Genomic DNA, 18,858 nt, shown 5'->3' with positions numbered 1-18,858 from the left:
TCCAACACCACAGTTCAAAAGCATCAATTCTTCGGCTCAGCTTTCTTCATAGTCCAACTCTCACATCCATACATGACCACAGGAAAAACCATAGCCTTGACTAGACAGACCTTTGTTGGCAAAGTAATGTCTCTGCTTTTGAATATGCTATCCAGGTTGGTCATAACTTTATTTCCAAGGAGCAAGTGTCTTTTAATTTTATGGCTGCAATCACCATCTGCAGTGATTTTTGAGCCCCCCAAAATAAAGTCTGACATTGTTTCCCCATCTTTTTCCCATTAAGTAATGGGACCAGATGCCATGATCTTGGTTTTCTAAATGTTGAGCTTTAAGCCAGGTTTTCACTCTCCTCTTTCACTTTCATCAAGAGGCTTTTGAGTTCCTCTTCACTTTTTGCCATAAGAGTGGTGTCATCTGCATATCTGAGGTTACTGATATTTCTCCTGACAATCTTGATTCCAGCTTGTACTTCTTTCAGCCCAGCATTTCTCAGGATGTACTCTGCATAGAAGTTAAATAAGCAGGGTGACAATATACAGCCTTGACGTACTCCTTTTCCTATTTGGAACCAGTCTGTTGTTCCATGTCCAGTTCTAACTGTTGCTTCCTGACCTGCATACAGGTTTCTCAAGGGGCAAGTCAGGTGGTCTGGTATTCCTATCTCTTTCAGAATTTCCCACGGTTTACTGTGATCCACACAGTGAAAGGCTTTGGCACAGTCAATAAAGCAGAAATTGATGTCTTTCTGGAACTCTCTTGCTTTTTCCATGATCCAGCGGATGTTGGCAATTTGATCTCTGGTTCCTCTGCCTTTTCTAAAACTGGCTTGAACATCAGGAAGTTCACGGTTCACATATTGCTGAAGCCTGGCTTGGAGAATTTTGAGCATTACTTTACTAGCGTGTGAGATGAGTGCGATTGTCTGGTAGTTTGAGCATTCTTTGGCATTGCCTTTCTTTGGGATTGGAATGACCTTTTCCAGTCCTGTGGCCACTGCCTGGTTTTTCAAATTTGCTGACATATTGAGTGCAGCACTTTCACAGCATCATCTTTCAGGATTTGGAATAGCTCAACTGGAATTCCATCACCTCCACCAACTTTGTTCATAGTGATGCTTCCTAAGGCCCACCTGACTTCACATTCCAGGATGTCTGGCTCTAGGTGAGTGATCACACCATCGTGATTATCTGGGTCATGAAGATCTTTTTTGTACAGTTCTTCTGTGTATTCTTGCCACCTCTTCCTAACATCTTCTGCTTCTGTTAGGTCCCTACCATTTCTGTCCTTTATTGAGGCCATCTTTGCATGAAATATTCCCTTAGTATCTCTAATTTTCTTGAAGAGATCTCTAATCTTTCCCACTCTATTGTTTTCCTCTATTTCTTTGCATTGATCACTGAGGAAAGCTTTCTTATCTCTCCTTGCTATTGTTTGGAAGTCTGCATTCAAATGGGTATATCTTTCCTTTCCCCTTTGCTTTTCTCTTATCTATTCTTAAAAACTCTTAGAAATGTAAATATTTCAAAAATGAAGGTAATAATAAGTACATAGTGTGAGTTTTAATAACGTAGAATTATGCCTCACCACAAACCACTGGAGGAGGAAAACTGAAGGCTAATATTATAAGATTCCCTACTAGTTTGACTGTTGAAAAGAAAATAAATGTGGTTGAAACATGAGAGAAGAGAGCTCTGAGATATTATAGATATATAAATTGTTGCAACCTCTAAGGAAGATATTATGAAGTTACCTAACAAATTAAAAAAGAAAGCTACCATCCAGTTAAATTATCCCATTTCTGAATAATTATCAAAAGGAATTTAAATCAAAGTGTCCAGGTTAGATGTGCGTTCTCATGTTCTTCACATCATTGTTTACAATAGCCAAGACTTAGAAACAGTTTGAATGTGGATTGACACGTAAATAGAGTAAATGTGTTATGCACACAAAATATATATTATTATTTTTAGAGCTAAAAAAGAGACAATTTGCACTTGAGACATTATGGATAGACCTAAAGGATATTTTGCTAACTGAAATAAGCCAGACACAGAAAGACTGATATTGCACAATCTCATTTATTCATAAAATTTAAAATTATCAAGCACATAGAAGCATGAGGAGAAGTGTTTGTGATTGCCAGGGACAGCAGGTAAAAATTTTGGTCATGGTCTATATGTAAGTTCTGAAGACCTACTATACAATTAGTGCTTATAGAAAGCATTATTGTATCCTCGAAATTCATATATAGGCATCCCAGCTGACTCGGTGGTAAAGAATCCTCTTGCCAGTGCAGGAGATACAGGAGACGCAGGAGACCCAGGTTTGATTCTGGGGTGGGGAAGAAATCCTGAAAGAGGGCATGGCAACTCAATCCAATATTCTTGCCTGGAAAATCCCATGGACAGAGGAGCCTGGAGGGTTACAGTCCATGGGGTTGCAAAGAGTAGAACACAACTGAGCAACTGAGCAAGCATACAGATTTATATTATATATGTAATTTAAATATGTATTAATTTTAGAAGTAGGACCTACCAGATAAACATTGGTCATACATAGAAAGTGAAGGTCAGTGGAAAGAAAAAACTCAAGGATTATTCTTATGTTTTGAATCTGAGGAACTACACGGTGAAATAAACTGAAATGGGGGAGGGGCACAACAAAAAGTTCCATATTGGAGTTGTTCATTTTCAGGCATCTTTCATACAGTGGAGTGTGTTAAGTGGAGAGTGAAAAGGCAGTTAAGGAGAGAGCACGCACACAAATAACTCAGCATCTGCTTCCTTCCCTCACTCTCTGATTCTTTCATCAGCATCTGAGCCTGAGGACTCTCCTTTGTGTTCTGCGACTGTCCTTGATTCAACACTTGGCCTCTCTGCTGTGTGCAAACCTCTGGAGATTGAAGATTGTCCCTTAGTTTGGCTGATCTCAGGAAGTGAAACCCTGTTTCCATGAATTTTGGTGAATAAAATTTTCTATTTCCTAAAATTATGACAGCTTAATTTGTAGAGTTTTAGCTGTCAACAATTACAAGCAATACATAGTTGACATTTTCTTTCAAGCTACATGCTAAAATGAGTATTTCAGAAATAGATGCATAGATAGAACTCAAATTTATGGTGAAAAAAGGGAGAAGGAATGGGGGTGGAAAACAGGAGTTAGGGATTAACATAGATACCCTGCTATATGTAATAGATAACTAACAAGGACTTATTCTATAGCAAGGGAACTCTAGTCAATATTTTATAACAAGTTCTTAGGAAAAGGAAACTAAAAAAGAATGAATAAAGAACAAATATATGATTATACATATACTCATTCTACATATATATAATATATACATCGCTGAATTACTGTGCTATACACCTGAAACTAACTGACACTGTAAATCAACTATACTTCAATAAAGGAAGGAATCAGTTTCTTCTATAAGTACAATTAAAATTAAAGGTGAGATATTGATTATGATTTTGATGATTTCGTGCCAACTGCATGGATTGAAATGTTTTTAGTACTGACTATTTCAAAATTAAAATGACACTGCCTAGATGATTTTCAGCTTTTAGAATTGCTGCCCCGATTTGTCATCCTTGATTTCTTTCATAATAAATGTCCCAGAAGATTATAAGATGGCATTGTGTGTCTTCCTTTAGAAATGTTGACCTATCAAAAAACTTTATGAATCTAGGCATCATAGATATAGAAAAATTGTACTGAGAATCCAAATAGACATGGATGCTATCTGTTCAATTTTGTCCTACCACGAAAGATGTGCTGTTGCCTTCACCTCCAATAATACAGAATATCATTTATTTCAAAATATGGGTCACTGCAGAATAATATGATAAAAGGAGGGCCTATTAGAATAGGATAGGCACTTAACCATATATGAATGTTGTATTTATGAGAACAGGGAAACACAGAAGTACAAGCTGGGTTTGTGACAATAGATATAGAGACTGAAGATATATTTACTAACCAAGTAATGCCAAGGGTGGACAATGGATGCCAAACTTAAAAAAACCTAAAAGACAATTATACTCTACATCCATCAGAACTCTGCCAAATTTACTGTGTGGACATAAATCATTGTTAATTTTAGCAACCAATTTTCTTACTTTGGTATTGCAGCCCAAAGAAATGAACACGATGGGATATCCAGTATGTGCTTAAGGATTAATTTATTATGTATGGCAAGTTTTAAAAAAATTTTTAAAATACTTTAACATGGAGAATAAGGGAGAACACAATCAATTAGTTCAGAGAATATGACTACTACTGTTTAGAAATAATAACACTTGATCTCAGGAGTGCATTGTGCATGTAACACTACTTGACTGAATCTTTTTTTTTTTTCTTTCTTTCTTTGAAAGCCAGAATATGGACACTGCAGGAGGGCAGGAAGAACCTTCCTGAGTACAAAGCATATACATTTTTTCTCCAAGCCTGTAGATAAAGAGAAAGCATTCTTTCTATTTACTTTGAACTACAGATGAAATCATGGCTAATAACATCATGCTTACTTGTTTTCAAGTTGTATGCATATATATTCCTTTGTGTCTGACTAAGTTTCACAAAAGCCTATTTGTTATCACTGCTTTATTGTCTCCATATGTTAGTCTGTCTTCTCTCCTTCCCTGGTGCCCTGATCTCTGCTTGCCCCGAGGACTGGAGAAGCATTAAAAAGTGGAACATGCTCCCTTAACAGCTTATTCTGAGATTTGGTTGACCATAGTAGACACTTTTTCTGTCAGAATCTGCTAGACACAAGAAACAACTTTACACATGCACATCACCAGATGGTCAATACCTAAATCAGATTGATTATATTCTTTGCCACTAAAAATGGAAAAGCTGTATACAGTCAGCAAAAATAAGACCACGAGCTGACTGTGGCTCAGATCATCAGTTCTGTATGGCAAAATTCAGGCTCAAATTTAAGAAAGTAGGGAAAACCACAAGATCATTCAGGTATGACCTAAATCAAATCCTTTGTGATTATACAGTGGAGGTGATGAATAGATTCGAGGGACTGGATCTGGTAGTCAGAGTACCTGAAGAACTGTGGATGGAGATTTAGTAATGTTGTACAGCATGTCATGATCAAAACCATCTGCAAGAAAATGAAATTAAAGAATGCAAAGTGTTTGTCTGAGAAGGCCTTACAAATAGCTAAGTAAAGAAGAGAAGCAGAAGGCAAAGGAGAAAAGGAAATATATACCCAACTGAATGCAGAATTCAAGAGAATAGCAAGAAGAGATAAGAAAGTCTTAAGTGAACAATGCAAAGAAATAGAGGAAAGCAATAGAATGATAAAGACAAGCCATTCAAAGAAAATTGGAGATACCAAGGGAATATTTCAGGCAAAGATAGGCACAATAAAGGACAAAAACTGTAAGGACCTAACAGAAACAGAAGAGATTAAGAAGCAGTGGCAAGAATACACAGAGAAACTACACAAAAAGGTGTTAATGACCTGGATAACCACAATGGTGTGATCACTCACCTAGAAGAGTCAGACACCTTGGAGTGTATAGTCAAATGGGTCTTAGGAAGCATCACTACAGACAAAGCTAGTGGAGGTTATGGAATTCCAGTTGAGCTGTTTCAAATCCTAAGATAATGCTGTGAAAGTGCTGCACTCAATATGCCAGCAAATTTGGAAAACTCAGCAGAGGCCACAGGACTGGAAAAGGTCAGTTTTCATTCCAATCCCAAAGAAACACGATGTGAAAGAACGTTCAAACTACCGCACAATTGCACTCATTTCACATGCTAGCAAGGTAATACTCAAAATTCTCCAAGCTAGACTTCAACATTACATGAACTGAGAACTTCTAGATGTACAACCTGGTAGAAAAGACAGAGAAACCAAAGATCAAATTGCCGACATTCGTTGGCTCATAGAAAAAGCAAGGGAATTCCAGAAAAAACATCTACTTCTGCTTCATTCACTGTGCTAAAACTTTTGACTGTGTGGATCACAACAAAATGTGGAAAATTCTTAAAGAGGTGGGAATACCAGACTATCTGACCTGCCTCCTGAGAAACCTGTATGCAAGACAAGAAGCAACAGTTAGAACTGGAAATGGAACAAGGGATTGGTTCAAAATTGGGAAAGAAGTATGTCAAGGTTGTATATTGTAATCCTGCTTATTTAACTTCTATGTCGAATACATCATGTGAAATGCTGGGCTGGATGACTCACAAGCTGGAATCAAGATTGCTGGGAGAAATATAAACAACCACAGATATGCAGATCATGTGACTTTAATGGCAGAAAATGAAGAGGAACTAAGAACCTCTTGATGAAGGTGAATGTGAAGAGTGAAAAAGTTGGCTTAAAACTCAACATTCAAAAAACAAAGATCATGGCATCTGGTCCCCTCACTTCACAGCAAATAGATGGAGAGAAAGAGGAAACAGTCAGATTTCATTTTGGGGGCTCCAAATCACTGCAGATGGTGACTGCAGCCACAAAATTGAAAAAAGACACTTGCTCTTTGAAAGAAAAGCTATAACAAAGCTAGACAGTGTATTAAAAATCAGAGACATCACTTTGCTGACAAAGTTTCATATAATCAAAGCTTATAAAAAAGCTTCTGTTTTTTTTTCAGACGCCATGTACGTATGTGAGAGTTGCACCATAAAGAAGGCTGAGTGCTGAAGAATTGATGCTTTCAAATTGTGGTGCTGGAAAAGACTCTTGAGTCCCTTGGACTTCAAGGATATCAAACCAGTCAATCCTAAAGGAAATCAACACTGAATACTCATTGGAAGGACTGATGCTAAATCTCCAATACTTTGGTCACATAATTTGAAGAGCTGAATCACTGGAAAAGACCCTGATGCTGGGAAAGATTGAAAGCAAAAGAAGAAGGCGGTGGCAGAGAGTGATATGGTTGGATGGCATCAATGACTCAATGGACATTAGTTTGAGCAAACTCAAGGAGATAGTGAAGGACAGGGAAGTCTCAGTTCAGTTCAGTTCAGTTGCTCAGTCCTGTCTGACTCTTTGCGACCCCATGGACCACAGCACGCCAGGTCACCCTATCCGTCATCAACTCCCGGAGTTTACTGAAACTCATGTCCATTGAGTCAGTGATGACATCCAACTATCTCATCCTCTGTCATCCCCTTCTCCTCCTGCCCTCAATCTTTCCCGGCATCAGGGTCTTTTCCAATGAGTCAGCTCTTCGCATCAGGTGGCCAAAGTATTGGAGTTTCAGCTTCAACATCCATCCTTCCAATGAACACTCAGGACTGATCTCCTTTAGGATGGACTGGCTGGATCTCCTTGCAGTCCAAGGGACTCTCAAGAGTCTTCTCCAACACCACAGTTCAAAAGCATCAATTCTTCAGCACTCAGCTGTATTTATAGTACAACTTTCACATCTATACATGCCTACTGGAAAAATAATAGCCTTGATTAGATGGACCTTTGTTGGCAAAGTAATGTCTCTGCTTTTGAATATGCTATCTAGTTTGGTCATAACTTTCCTTCCAAGGAGCAAGCGTCTTTTAATTTCATGGCTGCAGTCACCATCTGCAGTGATTTTGCAGTCCAGAAAAATAAAGTCAGCCACTGTTTCCACTGTTTCCCCATCTATCTGCCATGAAGTGATGGGAGCGGATGCCATGATCTTAATTTCCTGAATGTTGAGCTTTAAGCCAACTTTTTCACTCTCCTCTTTCACTTTCATCAAGAGGCTCATTAGTTCTTCTTCACTTTCTGCCCTAAGGGTGGTGTCCTCTGCATCTCTGAGGTTATTGATATTTCTTCCAGCAATCTTTATTCCAGCTTGTGCTTCATCCAGCCCAGTGTTTTTCATGATGTACTCTGCATATAAGTTAAATAAGTAGGGTGACAATATCCAACCTTGACGTACTCCTTTCCCGATTTGGAACCGGTCTGTTGTCTCATGTCCAGTTCTAACTATTGGTTCCTGACCTGCATACAGATTTCTCAAGAGGCAGGTCAGGTGGTCTGGTATTCCCATCTCTTGAAGAATTTTCCACAGTTTATTGTGATCCACACCGTCAAAGGCTTTGGCATAGTCATGCTGCCATTCAAGGGCTTGCAAAGAGTAGGACAGGACCTTGTGACTGAACAACAATTACCAGACATTTCTTTCTGATAGATCAACTTCCTTAAACATCTCTACTTGTCTTTGCTTATTTTGGTTTACCTGGTCAAAAGAAGAGTTTTCTGCTTGCTTTTGAAATCCTTGCAGATTTCTGTGATTTGAGCATTCCCTATATTGAAATGCTTTATTCTGATTAAAGTCTCTCCTAATCTAAGTTTGGGCTTCCCTGGTAGTTCATGTGGTAAAGAATCTGTCTGCAATTCAGGAGACCCTGGTTTGATTTCTGGATTGGGACAATCCACTGGAGAAGTGATAGTCTACCCACTCCAGTATTCTTAGAGAAGGGAACAGCTACTGGCCTGGAGAATCCATGGACAGAGGAGCCTGGTGGGCTGTAGTTCATGGGGTCACACAGAGTTGGACACAACTGAGCAACTAATACTTTCACTTTATCCAAGTTTGGATTTGTCTTTATTTGACATGATAAATGATTTTTGACCAAAAAACCATGCCTATTTAACTTCCTCTCTGTATAAAATATTTAGTAAAATAATTCTAAAATAGTTATATAATGAGACTTTTGCTGCTGTCAATACCACTCTTTCCTAGTTCAAGCTCTTATTTCTCACAGTTATTTTAATAGTGTTCTATTAAATAGTGTTTATTAATAGTGTTTAATAGTTTAATAGTGTTATTTTAATAGTGTTTAATAGTTTAAATAGACTTTATTTTCTGTCTATACTCCCTCTCAGTTGACCTGGCCAAACTCTACCTTTTACAATATGCCTATATAAGCCATCCAATTTATCACTCCTTTATCACATGATAGTTTAATTGATGATTAACTGTTTTTACAGCCATATTTAAAGCCATACACTAAGTTGTTTGGGCTTCCCTGTGGCTCAGATAATAAAGAATCTGCCTGCAATGTGAGACCCAGGTTTGATTCCGAGTCAGAAAGATTCCCTGGAGAAGGAAATTTTATGGACAGAGAAACCTGATGGGCTACAGCCCATGGGTCACAAAGAGCTGCTCACAACTCAGCAACTAACGCCTTCACTTTCACTTTTCATTAAGCTGTGTAGTGCAGAGACTCTGGCTTAATATTTTTTTATATCCCCATTAGCTATCTAACGGCATGCATATGTTTGGTCAAGAAATATCTGTTGAATGAATGAATATAAGTTTCAGTTGGATCCTTCTTACCTAAAATAGTAACACTGTTCAACTGTTCTCTTCTAAAATTTAAGAGAACTATATTCTCATGGCTTCAGTCTCTATAATTAGAGAAACCAATATGGTTGAAGCTGATATTACTTTTCCTGGTACTTCACAGATTTAAAAAATATTGAAAATCATTTGGAGAATGATTTTTATCATCTTTTTCTCCCCCTGCACTTCTCACATGAGAATCAAAGGTTCAGGGTTGTGCTTTAGCTCACGTGGACTTTCAGTGTGAATACTATTCTCTTTCAGACTGAACGCAGCCAACGTATCTCCTTTAGCATCTCCTACATAAATAGTGCCAAACAAAATCGTAAACCATTATTCCCTGGAAGAAACAACAACAATCAAGAAACAGATGTTAATGTTATATGTCTTTTCCAAAAGTCATAGGTCCTAGCACATTTAATCAAAGCCTGACAACTTTGCTCCATTTCTTTTTCCTCCTTCCGTGATTTGTTCATTCATTCCATCTATCACTAAACCTGATTGCCTTTTCTTAGGGCCTCTTTTTCAAATTTCTTTTAAGCTTTTCTCTTCCTGACAGATTTCCGTCCCCCTGACTCTCCACTTAAAAACAGGCTCCATATTTCATCCATGTTTACCTCTGTCAAGTAATATTTGTAGTATATCTTCCCTTGATGAAAAACCTTCAGTGATTACCTCATACCTCAGAAATTAAGTTCAAATTCTCTGTCCTGTTAAAGGCACCAGGAAATTCAATTTGAATAAATATTCTCCATGCATATAAAATAATTGAAAATATTTTGCAATTCCAGTTTGCTTATTAGAATAAACCAAGTGTAGAAATGAAATGAACTGATTAAAATATTTCTGTAGAAAATCATCTACCTTATTTCAACAAATGCATACTTAGGATGGGTCAAGCCTATACAAAAAATGAAACCATCTTTCAAAATTTTATCATTGTCTAATATTGAGGATAACTGGCATAATAAAATTGGAGTTATTTATTTCAAATGTGTGATCTCTAAATAAATAAACTATACTTATACTATTGATTTTAAGATATTTTTTTTGACTTAGAATATTCAAAAGTTTGCAAAAATTTGATAATTTTTTGAATATTATTGATAAAGTAACTCTTATTTTTACAGTCAAATGACCATGGAGTTCACTACTCTATTTTTCATGTAAAAACTGGATGGATTTTTTGAAATTTAATTTATTAATGCTTACTTTGTATATTTAGGGTCTCATGTTCCTCAGTGGAAGACATGTGTTACCAAGATTTTACTAAACAGAAAAAAAATATGTATCACTAACTCTTTAGGCAGATTTGTTTAAAGATATAGCTCTTTGCTATGGGTTGGATAATCAAATATACTCAAAACTGGATTTCATAAAAACTTCTGTAATGTTTAAATTATACCGAGATGGTGCGGTGGTAAAGAATCTGCATGCTAATACAGGAGATAAAAGAGATGGGGGTTTGACCCCTGGGTTGTGAAGATCCCTTGGAGTGGATCTTTTCCCTAGGAAATGGCAACCTAGTCCAGTATTCTTGCCTGGAAAATTCCATGGACCGAGGAGCCTGGTGGGTTACAGTCCATGATATTGCAAAGAGTCTGACATGACAGAGCAATTGAGCACAGTCCTTTTTAACTCAAAGTGTGATATATAGGATCATCAGGATGAGCATCACCTAAGAGCTTACCAGAAATACAAATTCACAGGCTCTGTTTCCAAACATGCTGAATCAGAATCTTGGACAAATAGACGGAGTCTCACTTTAACAGTATTTCCAGGAGGTTCTTTGTGTACCATAAAGTCTAGGAAGCTACATAGTAGATTCAGAAATCTAGGTCTTTAGGTTTGACACATAAATAGGACTTAAGATTTTATTTTGTTTCAGGTGTTTTAAGGAAATATTTACAGGTGAGTCTTCTGTCCCTATCTTTGAACAGCCCCATTGGATGTTCCTGATGTTCTTGGGTAGTCTACAAAACAATATAAATGCTGCAATAGGCAAATAATAATGTAATTCAAATTAATTTATATATTATTATTTTTATTGATTTCAAGCATTAGAGATTTATAATTTTTCCACAAGTGTAAAGCAAAAGCAATCTTTATATATTCTCAAAAGAAAAGTACAGTGTTCACAAACTGTAAGAAGTCTTACTTTAAAAAAATCCTTGCTTTATTCCTTTTGAAAATATTGCCTGATTTTCTTGCTTCATTCTTTTTTTCTTTCCTTCTCCGTCCCTTACTCACTTAATTCCTTCCCTCCTCCATTGCCTCATTTATTGCTCACTGATTCATTGAATTTCCATTCATAGGCACTATTTTAACAGAACTATGGTCTTCATAATCTAGTGAGAAAAATGTTAATTAATGTTCCAAAGGCCCTACAGAACAGCAACAGCAATAAACACAAACCATTACAGTCAAAAAAGAGGCAGATGCTAATATATGCATTTAAACCTACAATTAAACTTAACTCACCTGAATTTCAGATTGGGATGCCAAAATGTAGCTATTATTCCACCCATAATTTTCTGCTTCAACACAATAGGAAGTTGAGGATTATGTATGACAGTAGGAAATAAAAATAGAAGACTAAACAAAGAGTAGCCCTCTTATGTGATGATAGTCACTCAGTCGTGTCTGACTCTTTGCCACTCCATGAACTGTAGCCCTACAGACGTCTCTGTTAATGGGATTTTTCAGGCAAGAATACTGGAGTGGGTTCCCTTTCCCTTCTCCAGGGGATCTTCCTGACCCAGGGATCGAAACTGGGTCTCCTGCATTGCAGGCAGATTCTTTACCATCTGAGCCACCAGGGAAGTGCTTAATCCTCCAGGAACTATAGGTAATTTTGGAAGACTGATGGACTGGATCATGTTCTGATATTTTACTATTAAGATAAATACGTATTATGTGCTCTATAACCAACCACCACACTGCTTGAAAATGGCAGGGTATTTCATTTGAAAGGGAACAAGTCTATAAAAGATGGCTGCTGTATCACAGGTGTGACATTAAACTGGTATCATAAGAAGGCCACTTGTGAATGGATATTTTATGGTGATATTATCATTAGATTTTCTTCTCCTTCTTTTGTTTTTCTTCTTCTTCATGTTTGAAATTGGATTTTCCAGCCGCATCCATTCAGAAAAAGGCAGTAACAAATTGTATCTAAAATTTATAATTGTGTAAATGCTCATATATTCTGCTTTTCAGAGAAGGTATTTACAGATTAATTACTTATAGCTAATGTTTATAGCATATATATGTAAATACTCATTTACATATGTATGTTATATATATATATATATATATCACATCTGACTATACTGTTAGTGTATGCTATCACCCAAATGGGGCTTTCTTGGTGACTCAAATGGTAAAGAATCTGCCTGCAATGCAGGAGACCTGGATTTGATCCCTGGGTTGGGAAGATTCCCTGGAGAAGGGAATGGCAACCCACTTCAGTACTCTTGCCTAGTGAATTCCAAGGACAGAGGAGCCTCGTAGGCTACAGTCCAGTGGGTTGTAAAGAGTCTGACATGACCGAGCAACTAACACTTTTACCATATTTGTACCTGAGTAGAGTATCTAATATTTCTATTAAACTAGTAACTAAGCAATTAAAAATTATCTCACTTTTGCAATATATTACAAAAAAAGATTTACCATTACATATCTAATGAAAAATAGTTGCTATTTTTAACATATGTTGATGGGACATTATTAATTATTCTAATTTTTCCTAGTTTACTAAGCATCAGAAAATTCTACAATGTTTACAATGAGAATAACTGGATCTAATTGAAATCTTGACTCATTTAAAGAATTCTGCTAAAGACAATCTCTTTAACAAGTGGTGCTGGGAAATCTGGTCAACCACTTGTAAAAGAATGAAACTAGACCACTTTCTAACACCATACACAAAAATAAACTCAAAATGGATTAAAGATCTAAACGTAAGACCAGAAACTATAAAACTCCTAGAGGAGAACATAGGCAAAACACTCTCTGACATACATCACAGCAGGATCCTCTATGACCCACCTCCCAGAATATTGGAAATAAAAGCAAAAATAAACAAATGGGACCTAATTAACCTTAAAAGCTTCTGCACATCAAAGGAAACTATTAGCAAGGTGAAAAGACAGCCTTCAGAATGGGAGAAAATAATAGCAAATGAAGCAACTGACAAACAACTAATCTCAAAAATATACAAGCAACTCCTACAGCTCAACTCCAGAAAAATAAATGACCCAATCAAAATGGGCCAAAGAACTAAATAGACATTTCTCCAAAGAAGACATACAGATGGCTAACAAACACATGAAAAGATGCTCAACATCACTCATTATCAGAGAAATGCAAATCAAAACCACTATGAGGTACCATTTCACACCAGTAAGAATGGCTGCGATCCAAAAGTCTACAAATAATAAATCCTGGAGAGGGTGTGGAGAAAAGGGAACCCTCTTACACTGTTGGTGGGAATGCAAACTAGTACAGCCACTATGGAGAACAGTGTGTAGATTCCTTAAAAAACTGGAAATAGAACTGCCTTATGATCCAGCAATCCCACTGCTGGGCATACACACTGAGAAAACCAGAAGGGAAAGAGACACGTGTACCCCAATGTTCATCGTAGCACTGTTTATAATAGCCAGGACATGGAAGCAACCTAGATGTCCATCAGCAGATGAATGGATAAGAAAGCAGTGGTACATATACACAATGGAGTATTACTCAGCCATTAAAAAGAATACATTTGAATCAGTTCTAATGAGATGGATGAAACTGGAGCCTATTATACAGAGTGAAGTAAACCAGAAAGAAAAACATCAATACAGTATACTAACGCATATATATGGAATTTAGAAAGATGGTAACAATAACCCGGTGAACGAGACAGCAAAAGAGACCCTGATGTATAGAACAGTCTTATGGACTCTGTGGGAGAGGGAGAGGGTGGGACGATTTGGGAGAATGACATTGAAACATGTAAAATATCATGTAAGAAACGAGTTGCCAGTCCAGGTTCAATGCACGATACTGGATGCTTGGGGCTAGTGCACTGGGATGACCCAGAGGGATGGTATGGGGAGGTAGGAGGGAGGAGGGTTCAGGATGGGGAACACATGTATACCTGTGGCGGATTCATTTTGATATTTGGCAAAACTAATACAATTATGTAAAGTAAAAAAAAAAAAAAAGAATTCTGCTAGCAAAATAGTTTTCAACAAACTACAAGTGACTTCAAACATAATTTTAAAAAGATATCACTCAAAAAAGAACAATGCTATTCTTTCCCTCCAGATTGCTTCTTCATAGCCTTATATGAAGAAGGAAATGGCAACCCACTCCAGTATTCTTGCCTGGAGAATCCCAGGGACGGGGGAGCCTCTTGGGCTGCCGTCTATGGGGTCGCACAGAGTCGGACACGACTGAAGTGACTTAGCAGCAGCAGCCTTATAAAGATTATAGGTTTCTGCTTGACAATGTCCTACTGAAATTTCTAATTATCCTACAAGAAACATGATGAAGATATGTTTCTAAGCAGAGAACAAAATGGCAAATCTGGAAATCTGAAGTTATAAAAGGAAAACTGTCATCAGTAAAGGCAAAACTACAGTGAAGTGAGGAAATCAACTGGTTAGAGATCTAGCTGGAAGTTTAAAAGACAAAGGGAGTCAAATCATCTATATCCACAGTAGTAGATAAGTAGATTTGGAATTGGAATGAAAACTGCCCTTTTCCAGTCCTGTGGCCACTGCTGAGGTTTCCAGATTTGCTGACATATTGATTGCAGCACTTTAGCAGAATCATTTTTTAGGATATGAAATAGCTCAGCAGGAATGTCATCATCACCACTAGCTTTGTTCATAGTAATCCTTTCTAAGGCCCACTTGACTTCAGATTCCAGGATATATGGCTCTAGATGAGCAATCATACCATCGTTGTTATCCAGATTAAGACCCATTCTAATAGTTCTGTGCATTCTTGCCATCTCTTCTTAGTTTCTTCTGCTTCTGTTAGGTCTTTACTCTTTCTGTCCTTTATCGTGTCCTTCCTTGTGTGAAATGTTCCCTTGTATCTCCAATTTCTTGAGAGATCTCTAGTCTTTCCGATTCTATTGTTCTCCCTATTTCCTTGCATTGCTCATTTAAAAAGGCCTTCTCACCTCTCCTTGCTATTCTCTGGAACTCTGCATTCAGTTGGGTGTATCTTTCTCTCTTTTTCCTTGTCTTTTGCTTCTCTTCTTTTCTCAGCTAGCTGTAAAGTCTCAGACAACTCCTTTTCCTTCTTGAATTTCTTTTTCTTTGGGATGCTTTTGGTCATTGCCTCCTGTATGATGTTATTAACTTCTATCCATAGTTTTTCTCACACTCTGTATACTAGATCTAATCCCTTGAATCTATTCATCATCTGTACTGTATAATTATAGGGCATTTGATTTAGGTCATACCTAAATGGCTTGGTGATTTTCCCTACTTTCTTCAATTTAAGACTGAATTTTGCAATACAGAGCTCATGATCTGAGCCACAGTCAACTCCAAGCTTTGCTTTTGCTAACTGTAGAAAGCTTCTCCATCTTTGACTGCAAAGAACATGATCAATATGATTTCAGTTATTGACCATCTGGTGATGTCCATGTTTGGAGTTGTCTCTTGGGTTGTTGGAAAAGGATGTTTGTTATGACCAGATGCTCTTTTGGCAAAACTCTGTTAACCTTTGCTCTGCCTCTTTTTGTACTTCAAGGCCAAATTTGCCTGTAAGTTCGGATATCTGTTGACTTCCTACTTTTGCATTTTAAACCGCAATGATGAAAAAAACATCATTTTGGTGTTTGTTCTAGAAGGTGTTGTAGGTCTTCATAGAACCAGTCAGCTTCAGCTTCTTTGGAATCTGTGGTTGGATTACTGTGGCATGGGGTTGGATTACTGTGATGTTGAATGGTTTGCCTTGCGTTCTGCCATCTTTGAGACTGCACACAAGTACTGCATTTTGGACTATCTGTTGACTATTTGAGCTACTCTGTTTCTTCTAAGGGATTCTTGCCCACAGTAGTAGATATATGGTTATCTGAATTAAATTCGCCGTCTATTTTAGTTCACTCATTCCTAAGATGTTGATGTCCACTCTTGCCATCTTCTGCTTAACCATCTCTAATTGACCTTGATTCATTGACCTAACATTCCAGGTTCCTATGCAATATTGTTCTTAAAAAATAAAACTTTACTTTCACTACCAAACACTTCACAGCTGAGTGTCCTTTCTGCTTTGGCCCAGCTGCTTCATTCTTTCTGGAGCTATTAGTAATTGCCCTCTGCTTTTCTCAAGTAGCATATTGGACACCTTACATTCTGGGGGGCTCATCTTTCAGCTTCATACCTTTTTGCCTTTTCATACTGTTCATGGGGTTCTCGTGGCAAAGAATACTGGAATTGTTTGCCATTCCCTCTTCTAGTAGGCCACCTTTTGTCAGAACTCTCCACTATGACCCATCTGTCTTGGGTTGTCCTGCATAGCATGGCTCATAACTTCATTGAGTTAAACTAGCCCTTTTGCACAATAAGGCTGTGACCCATAAAGGGGATCTAGTAGGAAGTTTAAATGACAAATGGAGTCAAATTATCAAAATCCACAATAAGTTAAGGGATACAGAAAACAGAACAAGAGAAAAAATGTAAAATACAGTGTCAAAGACAAGAATGTGGAACAAGGTTGAAAACACAATGTGGTTAAAATGCATTTGAACATAAGAGATCATCAACTTAAAAATCATGCATATATATACATATATATATATATGCAAGTTGCTATATATAAGTATCATGATAACAACAAGCCAAAAATCTATAATATACATACCATAAAAGGAAAAAGAATACAATAATAACACTGAAAATAGACATTACATCATAAGGGAAGAAAGCAAAAGAAGATAAAAGGAATTTTAAAATGCTACAATTATAACTCAAAAATGTTTATCAAATGGAAATAAGTACATAACTATTAATACTTCAAATACAAATAGAATAAATGCTCCCATCAAAAGACATGGAGTTGGTGAATCAATACAAAAACAAGATACACATAGAGCTACCTGCATGAGTTCCACTTCAGACTTGAATACACATTCAGACCAAAAGGAGGTGATGTAAAAGGTATCCCATGTAAATGAAATGATCAGAAACCTGGGGTCATAATATTTATATCAGACAAAATAGACTTTATAAGAAATACTCTTAACAAGAGACAAAGGAGGCCATTGAACAATGATAAAGGGATCAATCCAATAAGAATATGCTATTATGTTGTATTTTTTTTATGGCAACAGCTATTAATTAGACATATCAAGTCAGTGTTTTTGTAATGTATAGAAATATATATCACTATTCTGTGCAACTGAAACTAAACAGTGATATAGTTAAACATCAGTAGGAAAAAAAAAAAAAGGTAGACCCTGAAGGGAAATGCATCTGAAAATGTTTATTTTTGGGTGTTGGGACATATATGTGATGGGTCATTTTACTTTACAATTTTATGTACTTCAAGTTGTCTGCAATGAGTTAATATTGATAGTAAAATTAGGGAAAATACAATACGTATAATAAAAAATAGAACTAAAAATGGAAACACCAAAAATAGCAGGCATGAAGAAAAGAAGAAAAGTATAACACACAATGAAGAGAAAAATCAAGACATATAAATAGACTCAGAAGTGAGGCAAAGGATTGAATTAGAAAACAAATTTGTTAAAATATTTACCCTAATTGTATTCCATATGATAAGTAGAAGAGGCATGAGTATGCTTGAAAAATACAAGGTCCAAAATGAAAAGTACACTGAATGCAATTACTGAATGCATGATTAGGAAAGAAGATGAGGGAATAGACAGACTTATGGAAACAGGGACAACAAAGATGAAAAAAAGGACAGTGCATCAAGGAGGAGGGGACAGCAAATAAACAGTTTTAATTGTGGTAAAAGAGTGAAAATTGCCTAAATATTAGGAAAACTATAAACCATAGATCAATAAGCTCAACAAATGATGATAAGAGCATGAAAAAAAATTGGTTCATTATAACCAAATTGTTTGCAATCAGCCTTAAAGAAAACATTAAAAAGAAACCATGGAAAAGACATTATGTACAGAGCAGCAAAGATATGAATGACAACTGACTTGATTTTGCCAAATATACTAACTAGAAGGGATTGGCAACACTTTCTTTTACTCAAAAGAAAGTATCTGTCAAAAAATTCTATAACCAATGAATATATATTAGTACCTTTAAAATGAAGATAAAATAACTTTTTTCAGATTCACAAAACTGAATGACTTAATGACTAACTGACCTGCCTTACTGGAAATTCAACGAAGTCCTTTGGGCAGAAGTAAACTGGTATTAGGCAGAAATCTGTATCTATTCAAGGGAAGCACATTGAAGATGGTAAATAGAGAGGTAAAAATGAAACGTCTCAACCACTCATGTTTTAAAACTCTCCAAAAGTAAAATATTTTTAAAACAAACCTAATATTAATACAATGTATGTT

Source organism: Bos taurus, chromosome 6 (assembly GCF_002263795.3).
Source record: "Bos taurus isolate L1 Dominette 01449 registration number 42190680 breed Hereford chromosome 6, ARS-UCD2.0, whole genome shotgun sequence".
NCBI classification, from domain to species: domain Eukaryota; kingdom Metazoa; phylum Chordata; class Mammalia; order Artiodactyla; family Bovidae; genus Bos; species Bos taurus.
The sequence above is the reverse complement of the archived record's forward strand: the minus strand, read 5'-3'. Positions refer to the sequence as shown.